General features: G+C 45.8%; 1 long non-coding RNA gene across 1 annotated transcript in view; it reads right to left on the bottom strand.

Annotated features, from left to right (window-relative positions):
- The window catches only part of LOC106016328 (uncharacterized), a 108,299-nt gene extending 98,454 nt beyond the window's left edge, over nt 1-9,845 (bottom strand). Inside the window, exon 1 of the long non-coding RNA XR_011812376.1 lies at nt 8,237-9,845. This is a non-coding gene — a long non-coding RNA (uncharacterized lncRNA). The remainder of the gene's footprint in view (nt 1-8,236) is intronic.
- Nucleotides 9,846-12,241: the final 2,396 nt, after the last annotated feature.

The following is a 12,241-nucleotide window of genomic DNA, read 5'->3' as shown; positions in this document are numbered from 1 at the left end:
ATTTCTGCCCTCCATTGTTGTGTGAAAGCCAAAGCAGATGCTGCTGCTGAGAGAGACAACAAGCCCCACAGCTGCCAGGAAAATGCACAGGCAAAATAAGCAGCACGAGTGAGGTCAGCGTGATTAGGGTTGTGCAGGAGCTCCAGGAACAGCCCGGTTTGCTTGAAGCCAGCCCAGAGCTGTCATGACACAAGCGCTGTTTGGTGTGAAAGAGAAATGTGGACTTGACAAATATTGCTAATAGAAGAGGGAAGGAGAAAAAAAAAAAAAAAAAAAAAGGAGCCTTCTTATTGCTCCAGATTACTGTATTATTTTCAGGGTTGCTTTTTTGCAGGTTTGGAAATAAACTCCAAGCTGTTTTGCAAACCCTTCATATTCAGTGCAAACATCTTATTTTATTATCTGTGGTTTTGTTGTTGGTTTTCTTTCTTCCTCCTCCTCCTCCTTTTTTTTTTTTTTTTTAAATCCATTCAACCATTTATTGGATCTTCAATTCTCCAGTGTGCATTTCTTCTTTGCTACACTATCTCCTGCTTTTCACAGATAAACACCTCACACCTGGGAGACAGGCTCCCCTAATTAGTATTAAAACCCGAAGTTTTTTTCCACCATGCTTTGAAGCTTTCTAGGATGCCTTTCTGTGAATAATAATGTCCTCAATTCAACATAATGCAACGCTCAATCAAAAGGAGCTACAGCAATCACTTCCCAACAAGCCACATCGCCCCTTCCCCTCCCTCTGTACAACTGATGATGCAGGAAAAGTCCAGCCTGGAAGAGGTGCTCAGAAGCTGAGGTTTCTCTGTGTGGCAGAAGGAAAACAGGGACAAGTATGCTCTGCTTTCTGGGATCTCTCATGGATAGCGAAGCCAGAGTTCAGGCAAATCTTTTAAAAGCATCCTGCCCACTGTAGCATCTTGCATAAAATCCTGTATCAAGAGGATAGGAGAAATGGGGCGGACAGAACCACACATTTCCTGTGTGGGAAGGAGAACCAGACATAAACGAGACACCAAAGCATCCACACATCCCTTCACTCTCTGCAGAACACTTGTGGTCTCCTCCACAAGCTGCTGCCCTTGCGATGCCAGCTGGGCAGCTGCCTGCTGAAGACAGCAAGGTCCCAGGTGCTACGGATGCCCACACTGCAGACCATTTCCAGTGGAGTCTTCTTTCAGAAACTCACAGCACCTGCTATCTTCCCACAGAGCATGTATATTTCAGAGGATGAAAAAAAATCATCATTCCCCAACAGGAAGGATGTTTCTTGGCAGCTTTCCTAAGCACTTCTATTCAGAAACTAGCTAGGGTCACAGCTCCTGCTCCCTGAGGGCAAAGTGATACCATAGCCTTCACAAACAGCGCTGCCAGCAACCCAAAATCACTGTAGATAATGGCTGTTACGACATGGGCCAGCCCTACTATTTTAAGGTTTATTATTCCGTATGTTAAGATTTTACTAGTGAATTTCTTTGCTCTGTGCTTGCGTGCACATGCAAATACAACAAAATGCTCACAGGCACACGTTAAAGTATTGACTGTGGAACTTCAATGCTGCTGTAGGAACATTTATAATTTGGCACCCTTGCTCACGGCCCAGTCCTACTACCCTTGCTCCTGTGGGATTAGAACTTCAAAGGAGCCTTAAGTGACTTGGAAGCTTCAGCCTTCCCCTTCTCCTCCATTCTCACCAGAATTGCTCTTCCAGTCCTACCCAGTTGTTTCTACAGAGCCCACTCGATGAGCAATACGCTACTCTGTTGTATGTAAGACCACTGAAATTTGTGGGACAAGATCCAAAATGTTACTTTGAATGACAAGACTTAGCAAACAGGTATGTTTTACAGTAAGTTGGCTAACATGGGAGAGTATTCCCATGTGAGATCTGAGTAGGCCAGAGGGTTTTATTTCCACAAAAGATTTTGAAAACTCTCATTGTTTGCTTCTTCAGCCCATTTCAACTAGCCACATCAAGGCAATGCCATAAATGCAAAGGACTGAAGGAAAAAAACACCCTCCCAATGTCAGATCTCAGCTTCTCTTTGCAAGTAAGGTAAAACCTCTGAACAGCAAGATCTGGCAAGATCTTCTGTAGTCAGTCCTCGAGCAGTTTCCTACTGTGGGGAAGGCTCAGGAAGAAACATCACTCAGGAGAGTTGTTCCCTATTGCCCCGGTCCAACAAAACCTTGAGAATCTTAACTTCCCACCAAAGCTAAGAGGAACTAAGAACTAAAACAGAAGTAGGGAGACTAAGTATTTTCCTGGACTTGGAAGAACGTGAATTAATCCTGCAGACATCTTGGGAGTGATTCAGCATATCAGCAGCATTCTGTACTACCATTTGAGATGCCCCAGGATTGATGAGATGTCCATACAGGACTGGTAGACAAGCCATACAATCCATGGGATGCCCAGCAGAACTGCTCACCTGTTTGTAGGTGTCGTTAGGTAGAAAATTGAGAAAGGTGGTCTGGATTTAGGCAGTCAGACCTGTGCTTTTTGGGATTTCTTGTACATCAGGCACCTGATATTGGTCTCTGTCACAAGACAAGATGCCAGACTGGACACACTGCCGCTGTGATGCACAAAGACAATGCTGGATGACAAGTATCCCCGCCTCAGATTTAAAGCACCAGGGGAAACATGAGAACACATCATGTAATTATTAATTTCTGCTTTTTGTTAAATGCTTCTTGCCAGTCCCTCCTTCCCCAACATAAAGAACTAGTGAGGCTCAATGCAGTTCTGAACATCATCTAAATGCCTACTGGGCTGAGAGGTCAGCTAGTTCACCAACCATATCAATTAAATGCAGGTTATTACCCTTTCATTATTATACAACTGAATCCCACACATCTAGTGAGCTGGTGTTTGGATGACTTCACGCTCCTTAAAACTCATACCATTAATTAGAGTGCTGTCAGCTCTCCTCTGATTTGCAGCCCCTTCTCCCCACCACTTTTCCAGCCCTGTGTCCCTGTATCCATGTGGCTCCCAGCACACCCTACTCCTGCCTCGCTGCTCCCCCTCCTACCCCAGAGCTGGGATAGCTGCCTCTTATCCTGAATTTGGACCTTCTCTCTCCACTTTTCCCAGACCCTTACTTATTGAACCAGCTCTTGCTTGAACAGAACCAGCTAATCATATTGAATTATGCCAGATTTTAATGTGGCTTCCTAGCACAGACACATGCCCATGGGGATCCAGGCTGAGAACACCAAGCCCACATCATCTTTGATCTAAGACACTACGAGATATAAACCCTTGATCATACTCCTCAACCTAATTTATCGTCACCTTCCCCTTCATAAGATATCTGTGTCCAAGAACATCATTGCTGATTTGATCACAGACAAATTAATCGTTGTATATGCAGTATGTAGTGGCATTTCTATAAGAATGTTTAATACTGGTGAAGTGGTTGCATTGAATCAAAAATTATAAACTTTTCCAGCTCTCTTATAATTGCTACTCAGGGAGTCATTTGAATAGCAAGCCTCCAAAATGATATGAGCAGCAGCGTTTTTGTAATGAAAGAAAATGTCTTCCATGAAAAGAACAGCCCCCCCCCGCTCTCAAAAGAACTCTGGTTTATATCCTGAGAGGTGCAGACTCTCTTCTAAAACTCAGACTCCAGTCCTAAAACACCTTATTATTTTGTAAATTCTACAGAGGAACTACTATCATGTAAACCAGCAATTACAAAAACCATAACGGCGCAGGCTTCCCCGCACCCATTATTTTTGCTGAACAACATACCCCCCAGCCACTATTAGGAATCACACTACAGCTCATGCTCTTATACTGCTGCAATATGATTTCACATAATGAACTATGTACAGTGTAATTGATGGAAACCATATAACTCATGCAAACAAATGGATGTCTAACAAATAAACATATCTGAAATGAACTTGGACTATTTGTGTGTTCAGCTGAGATATGAACTACATCTGCTGCAGGTGACAGAAAGTGACAGAGACTGGCAAAGGAAAACGAAAACCTAAGTGTTTTCTAATCTAATCAGTTCTTTCCTTGTTCTTTATGTCTGCTGGAACGTGTTGGCTAGAAGTCTTAACTCCAGTCCTAAGGTTTTGTCAGAACCAGTGTACAGGCATCAAAACTGCCCCATAGCTAAGGTTAGGCATGGAGATTTCCCCTGGCTAATGTATAATTATCGAATTCGAATTTCAGATTTGGCATCAGGGACAAATGGATTTATTAAATAATTGCTTCAGTTGAAGATTTAGAAACTCTTACAAAGCCAACATCTTAAAGATGACCATTGAAATCCAGACCTGTTTTTCACGTATTTCTTTGGGTTTCGCTATCTTAAATCATATATGCTGTGCACACATCAAATTTCAACCAGTATCTCATCTTTACAATCTTTCAGACATAGGGCAGGTATTGGGACTTGAAATGAAGACCTTTAAAAGTTATTTCTGTCATTTTTTGCAACTGGATTTAGCCTGGCAGAGAAAACCAATAGATGTGAGAGCTGTCATCAACACCATGCTCCGCTATGCATCAAGGTGCGAAAGAGACCTTTGTGCGCAATGTTGTTTATGGACATTGCATTTCACTTAATGAAAGGGAGTAAAATACAGATGCTGGGTCCAAATGGCAGGGTTTCCCCTCACTTCACTTTCAAGCATATTGTCAGCGTAAAAGGAAACAAGCAAAAGCCAGCCCCAAGCGGGCCATGTCTTTGTTAGGAAAAAAAAAAAGTTAAAAAAACAAACACACTTCAGTTCTTAACTCATCGTAACTGCATAGGCACAAAAGGCTTGTAAAGATGGAGCCACTTGCAGAAGGTGCAAACAAGTACTGGATCCCATCTACTTGCTGATGCTGAAACCAGAAGTGCTTTGTTTCTCCTAAGGTTATTTTTGTCAGGTTAGCTCTGTCCTTACTTGCCAGGAAAAAATCCTGCCAGGAGAAAATCCTGCCAGGTTGTCTGCAAGCTAACAGCAGGAAGCAGTGTGGGAATCTGATTCAGGAGAACATGAGGTGGTCTCAGAAGTCACCTCCTCCTAGCTGCCTGCTCCCACGTCACTCTGCTCACCACCAGTGCCTGCAGCAGCACTTGCCTGAGCTTTCACTGCTGCAATACACAGCGGCAGCCCAAGCCCACCTCCACCAGCAGCTTCTCTTGGCATCTTGGACTGCCAGCTGCAGCGGCTAGAGAGCAGATTTGTCCTCTCTCTGCTTTTCTGGTTCCAGAGGCAGACACAGCCGAGAGTGGGGCAGGCACCAGGGGGTGGCTGTGGTGACAGTGACATCTGCCAGGCTCAGAAGAGCAGAGCTGGCAGCAGCATGAGCTGTTAGCCACATTGAAACAAGAACTCAGAATGCCATCTGAGGTCTTGCCTGCAAGGGAGAGCTCCAGCAGTGATGTTAGTGGGTATGCAGACTTACATTTCAGCAGAACAAATCCCAGCATGAACACCCTTATCCCAGTATGAGCAAAGCGGGGTTAGGAGGGTGCAAACTCCTTCCAAGACGACATCAGCTAACCTGAAACAGGCTCCTCTAATAGCCAAAAAAAAATCATACCTTGAACAAGGATTATACCTGTAAATCGTATTAGTTCAAATCCACCTCTCCAGTCATATCAGAAGGATGTTCCCATACAAACAGGCTCTAAAGAAGGGATAAAACATTGGCCAAAAGGATCTGGGGACACGGTGGCCAGTTTACGTAGGGCCAAAGGGAGGAGGGCTGAAGCACAGCTTGAGAGGAAAGCCAGGGGGGCAGGACTGACACAGCACAGTTAGGACTGTGAGGAAAGATGAAATGCCCTTCAAGGAGGAAGTTCTCGGGGATTATAGCTCTACACCCTTGAGCACACTGCTGTACAGCAGTCATGGTAATAATTAATAACAAGGAAATGATTCTCGCCCTGTTCTGGTCACCTTATTAAAGCGAGGATATTGTGGAAATGGAAAAATCCCAGCAGGACAGCACCTGGGATGATAGATGGATGGGATGCATTTTTAACAGACCTCACTACATTTCAGGAAACATATTTCTGAGGGGAAAGTGCCTGCAGAGCTTTTATATTCCTTTCCCACTCTGCTGCTACCAGATGAGGCGAGGTGGACCCTTGCTCTGCCCAACTGGTGGCCAATTATGTTGTACTCTGTGGCCCTTAAATGCTTGGCTAATCCAGTAACCTTGTCTTTATATTTTTTTTTGTTGCCTTTCTCCTTTCACTGTGGGCTGTTACCAAGATAAGGAACAGAAGTTGTTAAAGTAATGTGAGCCAAGGTGTTCTTTCTGCATGTCTGGAGTGGCCCACAAGAGTCGCTGCTTGCCCTGAAGGATTCCTAAAATCCATTCTTCAGCACTTAGGTCAAGCTCTAGTTTCTAATTTAATAAGGGATGGTCTCAAATAGTGTCAGTGCACAAGAAGTCAAGATAGGCTTTGGGTGGGTATCCAGATGGGCAAACCTGAGTTGCACATAAACATGGGACTCTCCAAGTTTCACAAATACCCAGGAGGGTATAGTTTTGACAGGGCTGTGCTGGCCTTTTAGTCCTAGGCTGTCTCCCCCAGGGGTGCTGTAAAGCCCACAGGTCGCTCCCAGTGAGGCATCCTCACAGCTGCATGGAAGCAAACCCAGATCCCAGCAAAGAAAACTTCCCATGCAAGCTCTGAGTGCTTTCTGCTCTGTTCCTGCAAACGCAGCCCCAGGCTGCAGCTCCTCTTGCCAAGGCTTTTAGGTGACATGGTGGGCTAGCAGAGAATGGGCCATTCACCCTGCTCCCGCTGAGCTGCAAAGGACAGACCTTTTGCCAGGATCCGTGTTACGGTTTACAGGGGAGGGCAGAAAAAATAAAAAGAAAGAAAGAAACAAAAGAAAACCTTAGCCCTCCAAAACAATTGAACAAATATCCCCCCGGTTAATAAATAACAGGCTCGGCTGGGGAATTGTAATTGTGTGTATAATGCATCTCAGATCTGCGGTATAATTACACTCTGGAAACCATTGACTAATAAAAGGCACCAGCCAGGGGAAAGGATGCCTTCTTGCCACGGGTTGACAGGCAAGCAACAAACAAGACGCACTTTTTCACCTTCTATTCAATAAAATCAGTGTATTAAATATGCAGGCAGAGCACCTCCATTAAGCAATTCACTTCCTTCCTTTTCTTTCTCTTTTTTCCCCCCTTTTCTTCTCCTTTTGTTTCCATCAAGACAGAGAAGGTTAAAAAAAAAAAAAAAAAAGCTATATATGAAACCCCTGGCTATACGTGAGCTGTGTTTTAATGAGGCTGCATCCTGGTCCCTCTGCTATACTAAGTAAACATGTTTCTCCCCCTGCAAAGAAAGGCTTTGAGTGCCTGGGCCTAAGGGAAATGAGCTTGGGGAATACTAGTAGTCTTTTTCTCTGCCCCCACCCCTTCCTCCACTTCCACTAAAATAAAACTCTCCCCTACATTACAGAACAAGGGCTTGTTTACAGAATAAAGGCAATAAAAGCCATTTCCATACCACTCACAATGCATTTGGACCTTTCGAGGAAATCAGAGGCCAGGGGACTCACCTGAAAATCATGTTCTAATTCCTAAAACTTACAGGAATCGCACCTGGTTTTAAACAAACCAGCCAGCTCCTTTCCACTGCCATGCTCTGAACCGAGGCAATGGAGTCCATGCATACAGGAGCTGCAGCATGACCCAGAAGGGACAGCATGCAATACAACATAAAACCCTTTTCAGCCTTTCCCCACGGCACTGAGATGGGCACTGAGCTGGACCAAGGGACCTCTGCCTCCTGCCTGGGAGCCTGGCGCTCAGCTGGTGCTGCCACATCCTTGCAAGGAGAGCGGAGGCCACATGAACCCTGCCAAATCCTGCAGCACGGGCACACAGTCAGAAAGGGCATCATGAACGTGAGTCCCTGCCTTCCTCGTCCCATCACAAGCCCCTAGCACTGGTGACCACTTAGGTCCAGGGCTGGGGAGCACAGCAAAGCAGCTGAGCTGCTTCAGCTCCGTCTCAGCTTGTCACTATGGTGAGAGGTGTGTCTGTAGGCATTTGCTTCACCTCCGGCTCTGAGGAACGAAGCAGACGAGACATTTCCCACGGACTGAAGAGTCGGGTATTAAGCTGGAAACCTGCATGCACATGCACCGAGCGGGCGAGCTGCTAATTTGGAAACCCCAGGGTTGATTAGCAAGCGCTTCTGGTTTCAGATGCTTCCAACCGATGCACCTCATTTCCCACCTGTGCCTCCAAGGGTGCAAGTCCAGTAACGACCCCGCTGAGCTCCCCGGGATGCGGAACCTGGCCTTGAAGCAAGCAAGGAGAGCAATTGAGCTGCACTCGCTGTCGCTGCCTCCCTCCCGGGGCTGGGGAGGGAGGAAAGAAAGAGTCGAGTTGGGGAAGTTTCCTGACTCAGCAGTCGTGCGTTCATTCACGGAGGCGCTGCTGCTGCCACTGCTAATAGGTTGTGGTAATGGAGAGGCGTCTCGCAGGCAGGACGGTGGGAGGCTGATCAGCTCCAGCAGAAGAAGTGAGGTCAGTGGTAATGAGCGACAGCGAAGAGGAATGCAAATTGCGGGAGGATTTATGGAGCAGTTTCTGCTCAGTGAGCAGATTCCAGATAAGTGGGCTGTTAATAAGGCAAGCAAAGCTCCTCGGCTGTGCCAGCTGCTAGATGGGGACGGCTATGTGCCTCTGACTGGCAGTCACCCGAGTCCGGGTGCAGGGGTGCCCGCAGCATGGACACCAGCACGCACATATTCCCTCACCCCACACACGGCAATGCCACGTCCCTCTGCGGGCAGGATCCGTGCTTCTGCCCAGACAAAGGAAAGCTGAAGAAAAGCCGAGTTGGTGGCAGGCTGGCTTACCCGCACACACGGGTAAGCTGAAAAAGAGCACAGTTTTACACACCCAAGCCCTAACCAGAGCCATTTTTATCCTCGCTTCTTCTTTTTGTCCCTCCTTCCTTGATCTCAGAACTTGCTGTGGTGTGGAGATGAGTATCTCTCAGCAGCCCCTCAGAGATGGAGGGACCTGAAGTCACAGACAGCTAATCCCAGCAGAGCTGGGAAGGGCAAGCTTACCTTGCCCATCTCTCCCCTGCCCAGGCCCGAATCTCCTGGGAGCACTGCTGCTGTGAATGACTAATGGTAGGTGTCACGGGCTCTGCTGAGGAATGCCACTCTTGGGCCAGTCTGTGGTGCGCTGGTGCCTCAGTGAGAAATCTTCCAGGAGGAAATCTTTTTGCTTTTAGAGAAGAGATCCTCCTCAATGAGAAGGAGAGGTGGTAGGGGGCAGTCACCTCTGGAGGCACCATCTACACCTACAGGAAAGAGGAACAGCCAGGGAACATCTCTAACGCTGGACAAAGCAGACCAAGGTCCCAGGCTAAGGGGCCTCCTCTCCTATGCCTGTCCTGGGCAAGCACGCAGGGCTCCCACAGATGTCCACATACACAGACAGAACAGCATTCTGCAGTGCTCACCACACACTGTGCTCTTCGTCTTCCTGGCAGCACCAGATCACCTGGCTGCATTTGGGCAGGTCCTCCTGGAGCAGCAGAGGGGCATGGCATGGCACATCCGCATCTTAGCAGCAGCAGCACAACAGGGGAGTGAGAGACAGGAACTAAATGAGCTAATTTCATTCTGAATACATGAGACTTGACAAGTCTATTAAAGGGCTGGAGCCTAATGTGTCTCATTATGAAAAATTAGTGCTGTCCTGTAAAAATACTGGAGACAGTGCATCACTTAAGGAAGGGATGTCTTGAGGATGCGGTCTTTTTTTAATAGGCCCTACATCATCAGGGACATACAAACCTCAGGAATGAGCCAAGGGGGTTTGGACCTGGGAGCTAGTACTTCTCAGGTCTGACACTTGTATGATACTTCAGTTTGCCCTTCTCTTTCTGCTCGAACAAGGAGAAGCTGGAGTAGCCAATGGACCAAGGAAGGATTTGGTTTGCTTGTTGCAGCATCTCACTGAAAAATCCAGTGAGAAAAACAAAAGGCTTGATTTAAACAGAAACAAAATGTTGTAAATTTCAAAATAAAAATAAATCATAAACATATTTTATTGGTCCATTCCCATATTAAGTCAACTGAAATACGTTTTATTTCTTCCCTGGGTTATTCAAGATGCTGCCTAATCTTTTAATTTAGATCAGTGTTAATGTCATTTCAATAAATGAGGTATTTCTGTGAAAACAACATCAAAACTAATTTATTTTTTATCTTTATTTTTGCTAAAATTCCTTGCAAGAGTTGGCCAAGATTATCCAATTTTGCCTCTCCACCCAGACCCCATCCCACCTCTTTCACTACTTGTTAAAGAGTTTTGTCTGGTCCTATTTGCAAGGTTGAACCTTCTCAAGGCTCTGGGAATTGAACAAAGATAAGAAAAAGGATGTTTTACTTTTTCTCTTCTCCAGCATTTGGGAAGGACCCAACACATCTCTGTGCCATCTAGCATCTTGCTAGGTTTGCTATGAGCGTGGACAAACAAGCATGTCAACCACATGGAGGTGAATGATCAATGGAAAGTCCTATTAAGTTAGGCATCTTTACTGGAGGAATGCAAGGTCAAAAGAAAATTAGCTGCCCCTGCTGAAGCATGATAAAGTCCTGGCAAGAGAGCTATGGCTATATCACACAAAAGGGCTACAACATGTCATGCAGCAACAGAAGGGTGCTGGATTGGTCAACACCACCCAACATCAGATCTTCACATCTCAGGGATGTTCAAACACAGCATAGCACTGCATATTTTGCTGATTTCTACTATTATAATTAAAGCAAAAAGACTCTGCCTGCTAACTACCTCTCTAGGAACATTGTCTTCCAGACAGGCCAAAGAAAGAACATATATGACAGGTGTAGGAGCTCAGAGAAACCTAAGTGCTTTGTCTCACAGGATAAAATACAAACGAGCAATCTGAGCACCATCAGACCTGCTGTGAGGAAGAGAGAGAGAGGTAGGATCAAATCCCTTTAGACTATAAGCTCCCTGGAATTAGGCCACTTTAAGAAGAAAAGGGACCACAGTTTAAAGGATTCAGGTAATTTCCCATTTCTTGAGACAACTCTCTGACCTTTGCAAAAGAAACCACAAAGAACCCAGAACATAAAGGAATGAGACTTCTCTGTTGTTCCTTTTCTTTCATTCCTTCTCTCAGCTTTCTCTGCAGAAACAGGTAATTGAGCTGCCCTTTCTTGGAAAGATGCAGTTGTCTCTCAGTTCGAGCTTCATAATACAAGTGCCACTACTGTTACCACTGCCATGACTGGGAATCTGAATGGAGAATATAGCTGTGTGAGGCTCAATATTAAAAATAAATAAATAAATAAATAATTGCCTCCATGGTATGTTCTGGAGCAGAGTCAGAGAAGACCCAGGGGCTGGGCTCAGCAGTAAGCTAAACCTATTGAAGTCTTAATCCTAAATCCACTGAAACCTAAGACAAGTGCCCTAACGTAGACAGACAATGGGTAGCACAAGTTACTCCCTCTATTCAAATACTTTACAGCTACGTAGGCACGAAAAGGTCAGTGGTGTGTGTTTGAGTTCTCCTGGGAGCTGGTACTTTGTGTCCACTGACGGTCCACTTGGCTTTGAACCCAGGTGAGGCAAATCCATCTGCTGAGATACGTTTTTCTGTCAGTCTGCCACAAGGATTTACACGCTTGGAAGAAAATCCAGACATAATGGCTAGTAACAAGAAGGCTGTAGTACATGAGCCACGGGAAATGGGCAGAAGATGAGATGGGAAGGGGAATTAAAGAGCTTGCTTGCCATGGAAGGAAAGAATATATCTCATCCACACATGCACAGTGTGGCTGCAGGAGTACTTGTCATGTATACAGAAATGAAGATACTCCTTGTGGGACCCCTGTGCCTATATACACACAGCTTGCAAACAGGTGAGTAAAAACATTCAGAGGGACACCCTAAGACTGCCTCTATGTCTCATACACTGACAGTTCTTAGCAGAAACTCAAGTGTGCATAGAAACTTCTGTGGACATGCAGTCATTTCCACTGGCACAGCCAATTCCAGACGTGCAGACCTGCAACCACATGCAGAGCCATGCTACCTGTGTGACTGGTCCCACATATCAGCACACGCTCTCAGCAACATACTTAAGTTCCTCCTCCCAACACACTTCTGTGCCTTTTTTATAGGTTTATATAGAGGTTTATGGCACTACAGCAACAAAAATTCCCTGCCCCAGACAAGTTTCCA

The sequence above is a fragment of the Anas platyrhynchos genome, chromosome 1 (assembly GCF_047663525.1).
Source record: "Anas platyrhynchos isolate ZD024472 breed Pekin duck chromosome 1, IASCAAS_PekinDuck_T2T, whole genome shotgun sequence".
Taxonomy (NCBI): Eukaryota; Metazoa; Chordata; class Aves; order Anseriformes; family Anatidae; genus Anas; species Anas platyrhynchos.
Note: the sequence above shows the minus strand (reverse complement) of the source record. Positions and strands in the feature narration are given on the sequence as shown.